Source organism: Marmota flaviventris, chromosome 13 (assembly GCF_047511675.1).
Source record: "Marmota flaviventris isolate mMarFla1 chromosome 13, mMarFla1.hap1, whole genome shotgun sequence".
NCBI classification, from domain to species: domain Eukaryota; kingdom Metazoa; phylum Chordata; class Mammalia; order Rodentia; family Sciuridae; genus Marmota; species Marmota flaviventris.
Window position 1 is genome coordinate 38279665 of NC_092510.1, and position 16621 is coordinate 38296285.

The following is a 16621-nucleotide window of genomic DNA, read 5'->3' on the forward strand; positions in this document are numbered from 1 at the left end:
GACCTATCTACACCAAGACACATTATAATGAAAATGCATAGCATACAGAATAAGGATAGAATCTTAAAGGCCACAAGAGAGAAGAATCAGATCACATATAGGGGGAGACCAATTGGGATCTCAGCAGAAATTTTTCAACCCAGACCCTCAAAGCCAGGAGATCCAGGAACAAATACACTAAGCTCTGAAAGAAAAATGGATGCCAATGAAAAAATCTTATATCCAGCAAAATTAAGCTTCAGATTTGATGATAAAATACAAACCTCTCATGATAAACAAAAGTTAAAAGAATTTACAGTGAGAAAGCCTGTACTACAGAGCATCCTCAGCAAAATATTTCAGGAGGAGGAATTGAAAAACAACAATGAATATGAGCAAAGGGAGGAACTATACTAAAGGAAAGGCCAACCAAAGGAGAAATCGAGTCAAGTGAAAACACAAAAATAAACCAAAATGTCTGGGAATACAAATCATATTTCAATAATAAACATGAATGTGAATGGCCTGAACTCATTGATTAAAATACATAGACTAAGAAATTTGATTTTAAAAAAAAAAGATGCAACAATAGTGTTGCCTTCAAGAGACCCATCTCACAAGAAAATATATTCACAGACTAAAGGTGATAAGGCTGGAAAAAAAGAACCACTCACACGAACCATGTAAACAAGCAGGGGTTTCCATCCTTATATCAGATAAAGTACACTTCAAACCAAAGCTAGTGAAAAGGAATAAAGAAAGACATTTCATACTGCTTAAGGGTTTATACATCAAGACATAAAAATCATAAATATTATGGTTAATATTATATTAATAATATCACACAATTAATAATAATAAAAAATTCTGCCACAAACAATGATGCATCTATGTATGTCAAACAAACCCTTCTCAAATACAAGAACCAAATAGACCATAACACAATAATACTGGGTGATTTTAATACACCACTCTCATCACTACATAGATCTTCCAAACAAAAACTAAACAAAGAAATTTAGAACTCAATAATGCATTCAATAATTTGGACTCAACAGACATATATTGAATATTCCATCCATCAATAAGCAAATACACTTTCTTCTCAGCAGCACATGGATCCTTCTCTAAAATAGACCATATATTATGCCAGAAAGCAATTCTTAGCAAATCCAAAAAAGAAAAAAAAAATAGAGATAAAGCCTGCATTCTATCTGACCATAGGGAATGATATTTTAAATCAATGATAAAAATAAAAATAGAAGCTACTCCAATACCTGGAGACTAAATGATGGATGGATAACAGAAGAGATCAAGGAGGAGATAAAAAAAAATTCTTACAGGTAAATGAGACCTCTGAAACAATTTATCAAAATCTCTGGGACACTATGAAGGCAGTGTTAAGAGTACAGTTCATTGCATTAAACTCATTCATTAAAAGAAGAAAAAGTCAACAAATAAATGACCTGACATTATATCTGAAAGCCCTAGAAAAAGAAGAACAAAGCAACACAAAAGTAACAGAAGGCCACCACCCGCCGCCAGCGCCTGCAAGGTAGGCAGACCTGCGACTGACCAGCAAAACAGGCCCAGCGGCCCGCCGGCGTGGTAGACATGTCACCCCATTTGGAGGAGGGGCAGAGCAGAGCCTCCGCCCGCGCTGCAAGGTAGGCAGACCTGCGACTGACAAGAAAAACAGGCCCAGCGGCCCGCCGGCGTGGTAGACACATCACCCCAATTGGAGGAAGGGCCCAGCTGCCGCCCACAAGGTAGGCAGACCACGCGTCCCGAAGAAGGGGCCCAGTGGCCCGCCGGCCTAGTTGAAAGATCACCCCAATTGTAGGAGGGGCACAGCCGCCGCCCACGCCTGCAAGGTAGGCAGACCTGCAACCTGGAGAACAGGCCCAGCGGCCCGCCAGCGTGGTAGACAGATCACCCCTATTGGAGGAGGAGCACAGACGCCACCCGCCCCTGCAAGGGAGACTTTGCAACTATACAAGAGCAATATAAATATATAGGGGGAAAAAATTCAATAGCACAACAGTTTCACCAAGCAGAAAGAAATGCGAGCAGTATGAAAAGACAAGGAAAGAAAGGACCACAAGCAATGCAGGTCAACTCAACTTTAGAAGAGGTAATAGCTGCAGCAGATGGAATGTCAGATAAAGAATTCAGGATTTACATGCTTCAGATGATCTGGAGTCTCAAGGAAGACATTAGACAGCAAAACCAGACAATGAAAGATCACTTCAACAATGAATTATACAAACAAATCCAGGAAGCAAATGATCAACTATAAGGGAGATAGAGGTTATAAAAAACAAAGAAACAGAAATCCTAGAAATGCAGGAAGCAATAAACCAACTTAAAAACTCAATTGAGAATACTACCAGCAGAGTAGAACACTTAGAAGATAGAACATCAGACAATGAAGACAAAGTATTTCACCTTGAAAAGAACATAGACAGCTCAGCGAGACTGTTAAGAAACAATGAGCAGAATATCCAAGAAATATGGGATAACATAAAGAGACCAAACTTAAGAGTCATTGGGATACAGGAAGGTATAGAGGTCCAAACCAAAGGAATGAGCAATTTGTTCAATGAAATAATACGAGGAAACTTCCCAGACTTGAAGAATGAGACAGAATCCCAAATCCTAGAAGCCTACAGGACGCCGAATGTGCAAAATCATAAGAGATCCACACCTAGACACATTATAACGAAGATGCCCAACATACAGAATAAGGAGAGAATTTTAAAAGCTTCAAGAGAAAGGAAGCAGATTACATTTAGGGGTAAACCAATCAGGATAACAGCTGATCTTTCAACACAGACTCTGAAAGCTAGAAGATCCTAGAACAACATATTTCAAACGCTGAAAGAAAATGGGTTCCAACCAAGAATTATGTATCCAGTGAAATTAAGCTTCAGGATGGAAGATGAAATTAAAACCTTCCACGATAAACAAAAACTAAAAGAATTTGCAGCTAGAAAACCATCTCTTCAAAACATCATTGGCAAAACATTACAGGAAGAGGAAATGGAAAATAACAATGAAAAACAACACAGTGGGAGGTAGTACAGTAAAGGAAAAAATAATCAAAGAGGGAAAACAAACCATGTTAAGTAACATAAATACACAAATATGGCTAGAAGAACAATCTATATCTCAATAATAACCCTAAATGTTAATGGCTTAAACTCACCAATTAAGAGACACAGGCTAATAGAGTGGATCAAAAAAAAAAAAAAAAAGATCCAACAATATGCTGCCTACAGGAGACGCATTTGATAGGAAAAGACATACATAGGCTCAAGGTGAAAGGTTGGGAAAAAGCATATCACTCATATGGACTTTGGAAACAAGCAGGAGTGTCCATACTCTTATCAAATAAAATAGATTTCAAGCCAAAGTTAATCAAAAGGGATAAAGAGGGACACTACATACTGCTCAAGGGAACCATACACCAACAAGACATAACAATCACAAATATATATGCTCCAAACAATGGTGCAGCTATGTTCATCAAACAAACTCTTCTCAAGTTCCAGTGTCTAATAGACCACCATTCAATAATTATGGGAGACTTCAACACACCTCTCTCACCACTGGAAAGATCTTCCAAACAAAAGTTGAATAAAGAAACTATAGAACTCAATAATACAATTAATAACCTAGACTTAATTGACATTTATAGAATATACCACCCAACATCAAGCAGTTACACTTTTTTCTCAGTAGCACATGGATCCTTCTCAAAAATAGATCATATATTATGTCACAGGGCAACTCTTAGACATTATAAAGGAGTAGAGATAATATCATGCATCTTATCTGATCATAATGGAATGAAACTGGAAATCAACGATAAGAGAAGGAAGGAAAAATCATGCATCACTTGGAGAATGAACAATAGGTTACTGAATGATCAATGGGTTATAGAAGACATCAAGGAGGAAATTAAAAAATTCTTAGAGATAAATGAAAACACAGACACAACATATCGGAATCTATGGGACACAATGAAAGCAGTTCTAAGAGGAAAATTCATTGCCTGGAGTTCATTCCTTAAAAAAAGGAAAAACCAACAAATAAATGATCTCACACTTCATCTCAAAATCCTAGAAAAAGAAGAGCAAAACAACAGCAAAAGAAGTAGAAGGCAAGAAATAATTAAAATCAGAGCTGAAATTAATGAAATCGAAACAAAAGAAACAATTGAAAAAATTGACAAAACTAAAAGTTGGTTCTTTGAAAAAATAAATAAGATCAAAAGACCCTTAGCCATGCTAACGAAGAGAAGAAGAGAGAGAACTCAAATTACTAGCATACAGGATGATATAGGCAATATCACAACAGACACTTGAGAAATACAGAAAATAATTAGAAATTATTTTGAATCCTTATACTCCAATAAAATAGAAGATAGTGAAGGCATCGATAAATTTCTTAAGTCATATGATCTACCCAGATTGAGTCAGGAGGATATAGACAACCTAAACAGACCAATATCAATTGAGGAAATAGAAGAAGCCATCAAAAGACTACCAACTAAGAAAAGCCCAGGACCAGGTGGGTATACAGCAGAGTTTTACAAAACCTTTAAAGAAGAAATAATACCAATACTTTTCAAGCTATTGCAGGAAATAGAAAAAGATGGAGAACTTCCAAATTCATTCTACGAGGCCAACATCACCCTGATTCCTAAACCAGACAAAGATACTTCAAAGAAAGAAAACTACAAACCAGTATCTCTAATGAATCTAGATGCAAAAATCCTCAATAAAATTCTGGTGAATCTGATACAAAAACATATCAAAAAAATTGTGCACCATGATCAAGTAGGATTCATCCCTGGGATGCAAGGCTGGTTCAATATACAAAAATCAATAAATGTTATTCACCACATCAATAGACTTAAAAATAAGAAACATATGATCATCTCGATAGATGCAGAAAAAGCATTTGACAAAGTACAGCATCCCTTTATGTTCAAAACTCTAGAAAAACTAGGGATAACAGGAACATACCTCAATATTGTAAAAGCTATCTATGCTAAGCCTCAGGCTAGCATCATTCTGAATGGAGAAAAATTGAAAGCATTCCCTCTAAAATCTGGAACAAGACAGGGATGCCCTCTCTTACCACTTCTGTTCAACATAGTTCTCGAAACAGTGGCCAGAGCAATTAGACAGACGAAAAAAATTAAAGGCATAAAAATAGGAAAGGAAGAACTTAAATTATCACTATTTGCAGGTGACATGATTCTATACCTAGCAGACCTAAAAGGGTCTACAAAGAAACTATTAGAGCTAATAAATGAATTCAGCAAACTGGCAGGATATAAAATCAACACGCATAAATCAAAGGCATTCCTGTATATCAGCGATAAATCCTCTGAAATGGAAATGAGGACAACCACTCTATTCACAATATCCTCAAAAAAAAAATACTTGGGAATCAACCTAACAAAAGAGGTGAAAGACTTATACAATGAAAACTACAGAACCCTAAAGAGAGAAATAAAAGATCTTAGAAGTTGGAAAAATATACCCTGTTCATGGATAGGCAGAACTAACATCATCAAAATGGCGATATTACCCAAAGTTCTTTATAGGTTTAATGCAATGCCAATCAAAATCCCAATGGCATTTCTTGTAGAAAAAGAGAAAGCAATCATGAAACTCATATGGAAAAATAAAAGACCCAGAATAGCAAAAACAACTCTAAGCAGGAAGTGTGAATCAGGCGGTATAGCGATACCAGACTTCAAACTATACTACAGAGCAATAGTAAAAAAAACAGCATGGTACTGGTACCAAAACAGGCGGGTGGACCAATGGTACAGAATAGAGGACACAGAAACCATTCCACAATATTACAACTATCTTATATTTGATAAAGGGGCTAAAAGCGTGCAATGGAGGAAGGATAGCATCTTCAACAAATGGTGCTGGGAAAACTGGGAATCCATATGCAACAAAATGAAACTGAATCCCTTTCTCTCGCCATGCACAAAAGTTAACTCAAAATGGATCAAGGAGCTTGATATCAAATCAGAGTAAGGGCGTCTGATAGAAGATAAAGTTGGCTCCGATCTACATATTGTGGGGTCGCGCTCCAAATTCCTCAATAGGACACCCATAGCACAAGAGTTAATAACAAGAATCAACAAATGGGACTTACTCAAACTAAAAAGTTTTTTCTCAGCAAAAGAAACAATAAGAGAGGTAAATAGGGAGCCTACATCCTGGGAACAAATCTTTACTCCTCACACTTCAGATAGAGCCCTAATATCCAGAGTATACAAAGAACTCAAAAAATTGAACAATAAGAAAACAAATAACCCAATCAACAAATGGGCCAAGGACCTGAACAGACACTTCTCAGAGGAGGACATACAATCAATCAATAAGTACATGAAAAAATGCTCACCATCTCTAGCAGTCAGAGAAATGCAAATCAAAACCACCGTAAGATACCATCTCACTCCAGTAAGATTGGCAGCCATTATAAAGGCAAACAACGACAAGTGCTGGCGAGGATGTGGGGAAAGGGTACACTTGTACATTGCTTGTGGGACTACAAATTGGTGCGGCCAATTTGGAAAGCAGTATGGAGATTTCTTGGAAAGCTGGGAATGGAACCACCATTTGACCCAGCTATTCCCCTTCTCATTCTATTCCCTAAAGACCTAAAAAGAGCATACTACGGGGACACTGCTACATCGATGTTCATAGCAGCACAATTCACAATAGCAAGACTGTGGAACCAACCTAGATGCCCTTCAATAGACGAATGGATAAAAAAAATGTGGCATTTATACACAATGGAGTATTACTCTCCATTAAAAAATGACAAAATCATAGAATTTGCAGGTAAATGGATGGCATTAGAGCAGATTATGCTAAGTGAAGCTAGCCAATCCCTAAAAAAACAAATGCCAAATGCCTTCTTTGATATAAAGAGAGTAACTAAGAACAGAGTAGGGAAGAAGAGCATGAGAAGAAGATTAACATTAAACAGTGATGAGAGGTGGGAGGGAAAGGGAGAGAGAAGGGAAATTGCATGGAAATGGAAGGAGACCCTCAGGGTTATACAAAATTACATATAAGAGGAAATGAGGGTAAAGGGAAAAAAAGGGGGGAGAAATGAATTACAGTAAATGGGGTAGAGAGAGAAGAGGAGAGGGGAGGGGAGGGGAGGGGAAGGGAGGGGAGGGGAGGGGGGATAGTAGAGGATAGGAAAGGCAGCAGAATACAACAGACACTAGTATGGCAATATGTAAATCAGTGGATGTGTAACCGATGTGATTCTGCAATCTGTATACGGGGTAAAAATGGGAGTTTATAACCCACTTGAATCAAAATGTGAAATATGATGTATCAAGAACTATGTAATGGTTTGAACAACCAACAATATAAATTATAAAAAAAAGTAACAGAAGACAGAGAGAATTAAAATCAGGGTAGACATCAGTGGAACAAAAGCAACAAATCAAAAAATTGACACAATAAAAACCTAGTTCTTTGAAAAAATAAATACAATTGACAAACTCTTAGCAACCCTAATGAAAAGGAGATAGAAAACTAAAATTACTAAAATTCATGATGAAAAAGGAAATGTCACAACAGACACTATTGAAATACAAAATACAATTAGAAATTATTTTGAAAATTTATATTCCAGTAAAACAGAAAACCTTGAAGACAGCAACAAATTTATAGAGGCATATGATCAATCCAAAGTGAGTCAAGAGGACATACACAACTTAAGCAGATCAGTTTCAAGCAAGAAAATAAAAGATGCCATCAAAAGCCTACCAACCAAGAAAAGCCCAGAACCAGACAGATTCACAGCTCAGTTCTATAAGACTTACAAAGAAGTATTAATACCAATACTCCTCAAAGTATTCCATGAAATAGAAAAAGAGGGAACCCTTCCAAATTCATTCTAAGAAGCTAGTATCATCCTGACACCAAAACTAGGCAGAGACACATCAAGGGAAGAAAATTTCAGACCAATATCCCTGATGAACATTGAGGCAAAAATTCCCAATAAAATTCTGGTAAATTATATACAAAAACATATTGAAAAACTTGTGCACTAAGACCAAGTAGGGTTCATTCCAGGGATGAAAGGTTGATTAACATGTGGAAATCAATAAATATAATTTATCACATCAATAGACTTAAAGATAATAATCATATGATTATATCAATTAATGCAGAAAAAGCATTTGAAAAAATACAGCACTCTTTCATATTGAAAACACTAGAAAAACCTGGGATAGTAGGAACATAACCTCAACATTATAAAAGCTATCTATGCTAAACCCCAGACCAACACCATTATAAATGGAGAAAAAATTAGAAGTATTCCCTCTAAAACTTGGAACAACACAGGCATGTTCTCTTTCACCAATTCTATTTAACATAGTTCCTGAAACTCCAGCCAGAGCAATTAGACAGACAAAAGAAATTAAAGAGATACAAATAGGAAAAGAAGAACTCAAAATATCATTATTTGCTGACAACATGATTCTATACTTAGAGGATCCATAAAACTCCACTAGAAAACTTCCAGAATTAATTAATGAATTCAGCAAAGTAGCAGGATATAAAATCAATACCCATAAATCAAATGCATTTTTATACATCAGTGATGAAGCCTCTAAAAGAGAAATTAGGAAAACTACCCCATTTACAATAGCCTAAAAAAAAACAAACTTGGGAATCAACTTAACAAAAGAAGTGAAAGATCTCTACAAATGAAAACTAAAGGACCCTAAAGAAATAAATTGAAGAAGACCTTAGAAGATCGAAAGATCTCCCATGCTCTTGGATAGGCAAAATTAATATTGTCAAAATGGCCATACTGCCCAAAGTGCTATACAGATTTAATATATTCCAATTAAATTCCCAACATCATTCCGTATAGAAATAGAAAAATCAGTCATGAAATTCATTTGGAAAAATAAGAGACCCTGAATAGCTAAAGCAATCCTTAGCAAGAAGAGTGATGCAGGAGGCATCACAATACCCGACCTTAAACTATACTACAAAGCTATAGTAACAAAACCAGCATGGTATTGGCACCAAAATAGACATGTAGACCAATGGTACAGAATAGAAGACACAGAGACAAACCCACAAAAACACAGTTATCTCACACTAGACAAAGGAGCCTAAAACATACATTGGAGAAAAGATAGCCTCTTCAACAATGGTGCTGGGAGAACTGGAAATCCATATGCAGCAAAATGAAACTAAATGCCTATCTCTCACTGTGCACAAAACTCAACTCAAAGTGGATCAAGGACCTAGGAATTAGTTCAGAGATCCTGCACCAAACAGAGAAAAAAATAGGCCCAAATCTTCATCACATTGGATTAGGCCCTGACTTCTTTAACAAGACTCCTAAAATGGAAGAAATAAAATCAAGAATTAATAAATGGGATGGACTCAAACGAAAAAGTTTCTTCTCAGCAAAATTCACAATCAATGAGGTAAAGAGAGAGCCTACATTTTGGGAGAAAATTTTTACCACACACATGTCAGATAGAGCAGTAATCTGCAGGATATGTAAAGAATGCAAAAAAATTAATACACACACACAAAAACCCACAACCAAATCAATAAATGGGCTAAGCAGCTAAACAGATACTTCTCAGAAGATATACATTTGATCAACAAATATATGAAAAAAATGTTCAACATCTCTAGTAATTAGAAAAATGCAAATCAAAAACTACTCTAAGATTTCATCTCACTCCAGTCAGAATGACAGCTATTAAAAATACAAACAACAAGTGTTGGCAAGAATGTGGGGGAAAAAGGCATACTCATACACTGCTAGTAGAACTGCAAATTGGTGCAACCAATATGGAAAAGAGTATGGAGATTCCTTAGAAAACTTGGAATGGAACCACCATTTGCCCCAGCTATCCCACTCCTTGGTCTGTACCCTAAAGACTTAAAAATAACATATCATAGTAATTAACCAAGTCAATGTTTATAGCAGCTCAATAGCTAAACTGTGGAAGCAACCTAAGTGCCCTTCAATAGATGAATGGATAAAGAAACTGTATATATACAAAATGGAATAGTACTCAGAATTAAAAGAGAATAAAATTATGGGATTTGCAAGTAAATGGATGGAGCTGGAGAATATCATGCTAAGAGAAGTAAGCCAATCCCAAAAAAACAAATATCAAATGTTATCTCTGATAAGTGGATGCTTATCCATAATGGGAAGGGAGGCTTGGGAAAAAATGGAGGAACTCTGGGCAAAGGGGAGGTAGGGGAGAAGAGGCATGGGGCAGGAAAGATGGTGGAGTGAGATGGACATCATTACATGTATGACTGCACATACAGTGCAATGCTACATCATGTACAACCAGAGAAATGAAAAGTTGTGCTGCCATTGTGTGCAATGAATCAAAATGCATTCTGCAGGCATATATATCTAATTAAAATTAATTAATTAATTAATAGTTTTTTTAAAAGACACGAACATTTGATAAATGTCCTCAGGTCAGAAACAACTTCCTTGCGTCTCTTACGTCTCTCAGTTTCCACTTTGGACTTTGGATTTAATCCTCATAAATATCTTGTTCCTTTCCTCTTACCTCTCAACTATTTTCAAAATAGTTTTCTATATTTTATTAGTTATTTTTTATTCTTAACATTAGAAAGGTTAGTATAGATGTTAATCCTAATGTATTAACAGAAAAAGAAATCTCACTTTTACTCTAGAATGGTAAAATAGCTATTATTCCTTAATTTTCCTTTTGTTTAGAATTCCATGATGAGTTATTTTCCTTAAAATTTTAATATAGTATTTTACTCTGTTTATTATTCATTTATTGGGCTATTGTTGATGTTTAATATGGTAAAGATTTAAGGTTCATTACTACATTTTATAGCTGTTATTATAAAGATTTTTTATTTGTCTTTGTAATTTTATCCAAGGATAATTTAGCTATGTCTCTTAAGTTTTCATATTGTTCCACTTTCATTATGCTCAGTTAATATATTTTCTAAAGTTCACTGATTACTTTTTCCTCGATCTATTGGGTATCTAAAAGAATACTGCTGAATTGCAAAACATTTGGGGATAGTCAATTTATCTTTTCTAATTGATTTCTAGATTGCTTATAATATGATAAGAAAATAAATCACTTAAATAGTTAAAATATGTCACTTCTTACTTCATAGCCAAGCAAAAAGCTAAATTTGGTAAACAGTCCATGTTTGTTTGAAAATAATGTATTCTGTAATTGTCAAGTGCAACATTTGATACACACTCACGTTTGTAAGCTTTGTTGTTCATATCCTCTCTGTTCTCTCTGCTCTCTCTGCTTCTTTTATAAGTTATTTAAAAATGTTGCAGGTGCTAATGCCTCTTAAAAATTCTCATTTTTTGGGTAGCAGTGTTCTTCTGTGATCTTTCCTGAACAGGATTGAACCTAGTGACTTACCTCTAAGGAAAAGTGATAGGATGGAGCTTCTAATACAAAAAATATTCATAACTTCTGTTGGTCATTAGCTTCCTCATTGTGATAGAAGTCAGTTGCCATGCACTAAGTAGCCTTATGGAGGGGCTCTTGTTGCAAGAAATAAAGATGAATTTTGGTCAACCACATAGAAGTGAGACCCTACAAGTCCATTGACTTTCAAAGGAATGAGCAAATACTGTAACAACAATATTGGAAACAGATGTTTTCTAAGATGATCTTTAAGATAAGGTTGTTGTATAAGACTTATTAAGATGTGGGTACCTTCCAAGAGTCACAATCTACTGAAACTGAGACAAAAGTATTTATAGTTCATATATATATATATATATATATATATATATATATATATATATATATATATATATATCTCATAAAATTTCCCATGTTAACTAATTTTTAGTGTACAGCAATATTAAGTACATTCACATTATTTTGTAGCCAATCTGCAGAAATATTTCCATTTTTCACAACTAAACTCTATGTCCATTAAGCAATAACCCCCCCAGTAACCTCTCCCTGCTGCCCCATGTAACCTCAATCCTACTTTATCTATGAATTTCACTATACTAGTTACCCGAGGTAAACAGAATCATACAATATTTGTCTTTTTTGAGTGGTTTATTTTACCTAACAAATGCCCTTAGGGTTTATGCCTATTGTAGCATATGTCAGAGTTCTGTTCCATTTTAGGGCTGAATAATATTCCATTGTATTCATATGCTACGTTGAATTTTTAGATACATACTATTTCTACCACATTCATCTGTTCATGGACTCTTGGGTTGCATTTGCTATTGTGAACAATGAACAGAGATGTAAAAACCTCTAGGACCCTGCTTTCTTTTTTTTTTTTTTTTTTTTGGATGTATGTCCAGAAGAAGAATTGCTGGATCATATGTTAATTCTGTATTTAATTTTTTGAGGAAATGCTATACTGCCTTTCATAGTGACTACACAATTTTTTAATCCTACCACAAGTTGAAAAGGGGTCTAATTTTTTTTTTTTTGTATCCTTACTTTGTTATTGTCAAGGGTTTGTTTTTATAGTAGCCATATTAATGGTGAGGTGAATTTTATTACTTTTTTGCTTTGGATATTTTGAAATTATGTTAATAAGTGCTCACATATTTAAATTATTATAAAGGTCTGATTGAGTCTTTTATAAATATAAAGTGATCCTCTTTCTTTTTAACATATCTGTCGTACAAAACGTATAAAGAGTATACTTTCTCTGATAGTAACAATGCTACACTAGATTTCTTTTTCATTGTTATTTTCATATATATTTTTCCTGTTTCTTTTTAACATTTAAACTCCTGCTGTCCTTATATTTAATGTACAGCAATTAGGTTGAGATGTTTTAAAATATAATTTGATAATCAGTCTTTTATAATTGAAATATTTTGTTCATTTATATTTAATATAATTACTACATGTTTGAATTTTAACATATCATATTCTTTTTTATTTCTATTTTTCCAGTTAGTTTAAAAATTGTACTTTGATAAATTAGTTTCACAATTTTGTATTCTTTTCCAAGTCTGCTTTGTCTTTATCTAAGAGTGTACTCTTCTCTCATTTTGGTTTTCTTCTTTATCATAATTAGGAACATGTTTATCTTATAATTTCTTAAATTTACTATTTCAGTTTTGGGGGGAATACCAATTCCATTTTATGCTATCATCAATTCCTTTTTGTTGTAGGTGGATTTTTTTATCAGGTATTTTCTAAGTTTTATGGTGAGTTTATCACAAGCATTTCCTTTGCTTTCCCTTAGAAGATCAATATGCATTGAGTTAAAAAAATCTTTCTTTAAGTGGGGTGTGGTGGTCACAGGTCTATAGTCCCAGCTACTTGGGAGGTTGAGACAGGAGAATCATAAGTTTGAGGGCCAGTCTGAGAAACTTAGTGAGACCTTGTTTCAAAATAAAATTTAAACAAAAAGGGCGGTGAATATATCCCAGTGGTGTCATATTTACCGAGCATGTGCGAAGTCTGTGTTCAATACTTACTACTACAGAAAAAACAAGAAACAAACAAACAAACAAACGAAAAACCTTGCTTTAGTTGAAGTGTACAATTTTTGTTTAGGTCCTGAGGCTGGGTTTATTATTATGCCACATCTAGTGTACATATTGATTTGCTATGTAAAATTTCTATGCCAACTGGGCAATCTAAATTAGAATAGCATTTATGTTTAGGTTTTATAAAAAATATTTAACAGGAAATTTTTTGCCCAATCCCAAGTACAAGAAGAGAAGAAATTCCCAGCCATTTCCCTGGTCCAGGACTTAGAGTTTTCTAATATCATTTTTGGAGGAAAACAAAACAAAACAAAACAAAACAAAGCAAAAGATACATATAACTATCTGGGCTCTTGTTTTTACACAGTTTTCTACTCTGCCTGGGCACTAACCAAGTCTCCTCTCCCTGCATGTATGTTACAATTGTAGGACCGCCAACCTAGTCTAACATCCCCTTGGGATGCCTGTCCTGGCATTAGCTTCTGCACTCAGCATTCTGGGGATATACTCTGTTGCTTGGAAATGAGGAATTTCTCATTCTATTAAGTTCAGCCACATTAATTTTATTTTTTTGCATTTATTCATATTTGTATCAGGGAGAGAATAAAAATATATACTCAGTTCAAAATGGTGCTGGAACTCTTAAGTCCTACACCAATACAAAGGGACACAATAATGTCTAATGTCCCTTATGTATTAAAAGTTCTACTATTTTCAGTACTATTGACTTTCGTGTATGAACATTCATAATGAATTCCTGTAGTTTTTACCTGTTACTAATTCCTTAAATACCAGATACTCTTATCGGAAGAATTTCTACAAGTATTACATTTTGTGATTTACATTCATAAGGTGCTAGATTCAAGTTCAGTTCCATATTAGTGTCTCAATGAATGATGGAAAATGCATGACCAGTTCTTTGTCTATCTTTTTTTTTCCAAAATATGATTTCTGCATTTGTAGTCAATGTCATTAAGTCTATTTAGGTTTATGCCACCTCTCTTTTTCTTTGAAGCCTATGGTAGGATTGTCACTCTGCACGCCCCCACCCCCAGACTGGCATCAGTCATTGAAGTATGAGTAGATGATACCACTTCCTGGTGGAAGCTTCAAAAGTTAGTAGTGTGGGCTTCACCACATTTTCTTTTCCCTCCTTCACATGTTGACAGTGTTCTTTATAGCATTGCTTCTTCAGCCTAGGTCCCAGAATGAGAAACATGCAGAGTGGTGTTTCTAACCACCTTAAAACTTACATGGAATCTCACTGAAAATAAACCTTTGTTTTTTATGTTTTGGGGGTTGCTTGTTACGGCAGCATAATTTAGCCCTTCTTGATTGATACAAGAACAAGTGGGGCAGCTTATTTTCCATTGTATTCCCCATAGTTTAGCACAAAGGCTAGCACAGTCAGTGTTTGTGATTTACTGAGTCAAATTTTAGAAGCAGAACTCTTAACTCCTGTGGTAACAGTGTCAATATAGAAGCTTTCTGATCTTTTCTCATATTTGGTCTCAAATCCTCAAAACATTCCTTCCATCTTTTCATCTGGAGTGAGCGAGAAGAACATTTGACATAGTTACAAATGAAAATCATTTTGTTTGGTACAAAACCCACTGGAAAAGGAAGATGATGGGCATTTCTTTCAGTGGGTAATCTATTACTACATGTCCTGTAAACACTAGATATTCTATTCTGTTAACCTATAAGAAATAGAGCTAAGCAGAGGAAGAGGCAATGTTTTGTTTTTTAATTTGAAAGAATAAGAGGAATAACACTTTCTGAACACAGAATTCTATTTGGGAAGTCTTTTGGCAATTATTGAGTCTACTACTCTGAATACAAGAAACCCATCTTGAAAAATATGTTTTGTTCTCAGAAGATATGAAGCCATTTTTGGTATGTGAAGCAAGATGATTGGATTTTCCGTTAGAAATGTGTATCCCCTTGGTCATACAAATATTTTGTGGATTTATTTTTTTTCTACTAGGTAGAATAGCTGTATTATATATTATCCAAGCATAGAGATGTTGGAGAGTTAAAGAAGGCACTGCTATTAATTATACCAGGACAACGAATAAACTGATATTTTCCAGGACAAACTGTATGAATACCTTACAGATAGGGACATGTATAAATGTGAATTTCATAGCATATAATCAAGGCTTTTAAGTCTTTTAAGTTCTAAGTACAGCCAGCAGAGTGATCAAAAAGCCAAGGGCAGAAAACATCATCTTCAATAAGGATTTCAATGAGTAACATCATTTTTCCACTAGCTGATTTTTCACTAACCTTTCCTCAGGCCCCACGAATTATTTGTTTTCCCTTGAAGGACTTTTTGGCACCAGCAACCTTCTACCCACACCCCAAAGCAAACTAAATGTCATTTCCTCTAGGATGGCTTCTCTAACATCCCTGCACATGGCTTGTCTCTGGCCACTGGGATTCCCCAACACAATGTAGACATTTCTCTAGCGACACAACCACATTATATTGCATTTCCCCATGTATGTCTGCATTCCCCCAGGGGCAGAAACAATGTCTTACTTCTTTTGGTGTCTAAGAAAACCTTTTTACCTAAAGGTAACAGGAAATCATTGAAAGACTAAACCCAGAGTTCTAATCATTTAAAAAGATCATGTTTATAAAGACTTCCCAGCTTGAGCATGAGCTAAAATGAATAAAAACAATGAACTGGTTTGCCAGCGGTTTCCTGATTCACAGGGAAAGAGAGATAATTCTGAGGTGGAGGTAGGGGAGAAACAAAACATCATTTCTTCATTTTAATTACAGTTGACTGGGGCGCCATTGCAGGATGGAACTCACAAAGCTGTGACTGCAAGAAGCTGCGTGTTTATTATGTAGGGGGAAACAAGATAATATGCTAATCTTTAAGAGATTTTGAAGGACTATGTTGTAGTATATCTTCTAGGAATGAAACTGAATCTAGATCATATCCCCCCAGTGGCAATTACAGAAATTAAGAGATGTGGAGAAATCATCTGCTCAGCTCTCCCGGCACAGCAGGTACAATGTCACCTGAGCCATTTTTATGAAGCTCCTGTCACTTCCCAGGAGTAGGCATTGCTCCTAGCAG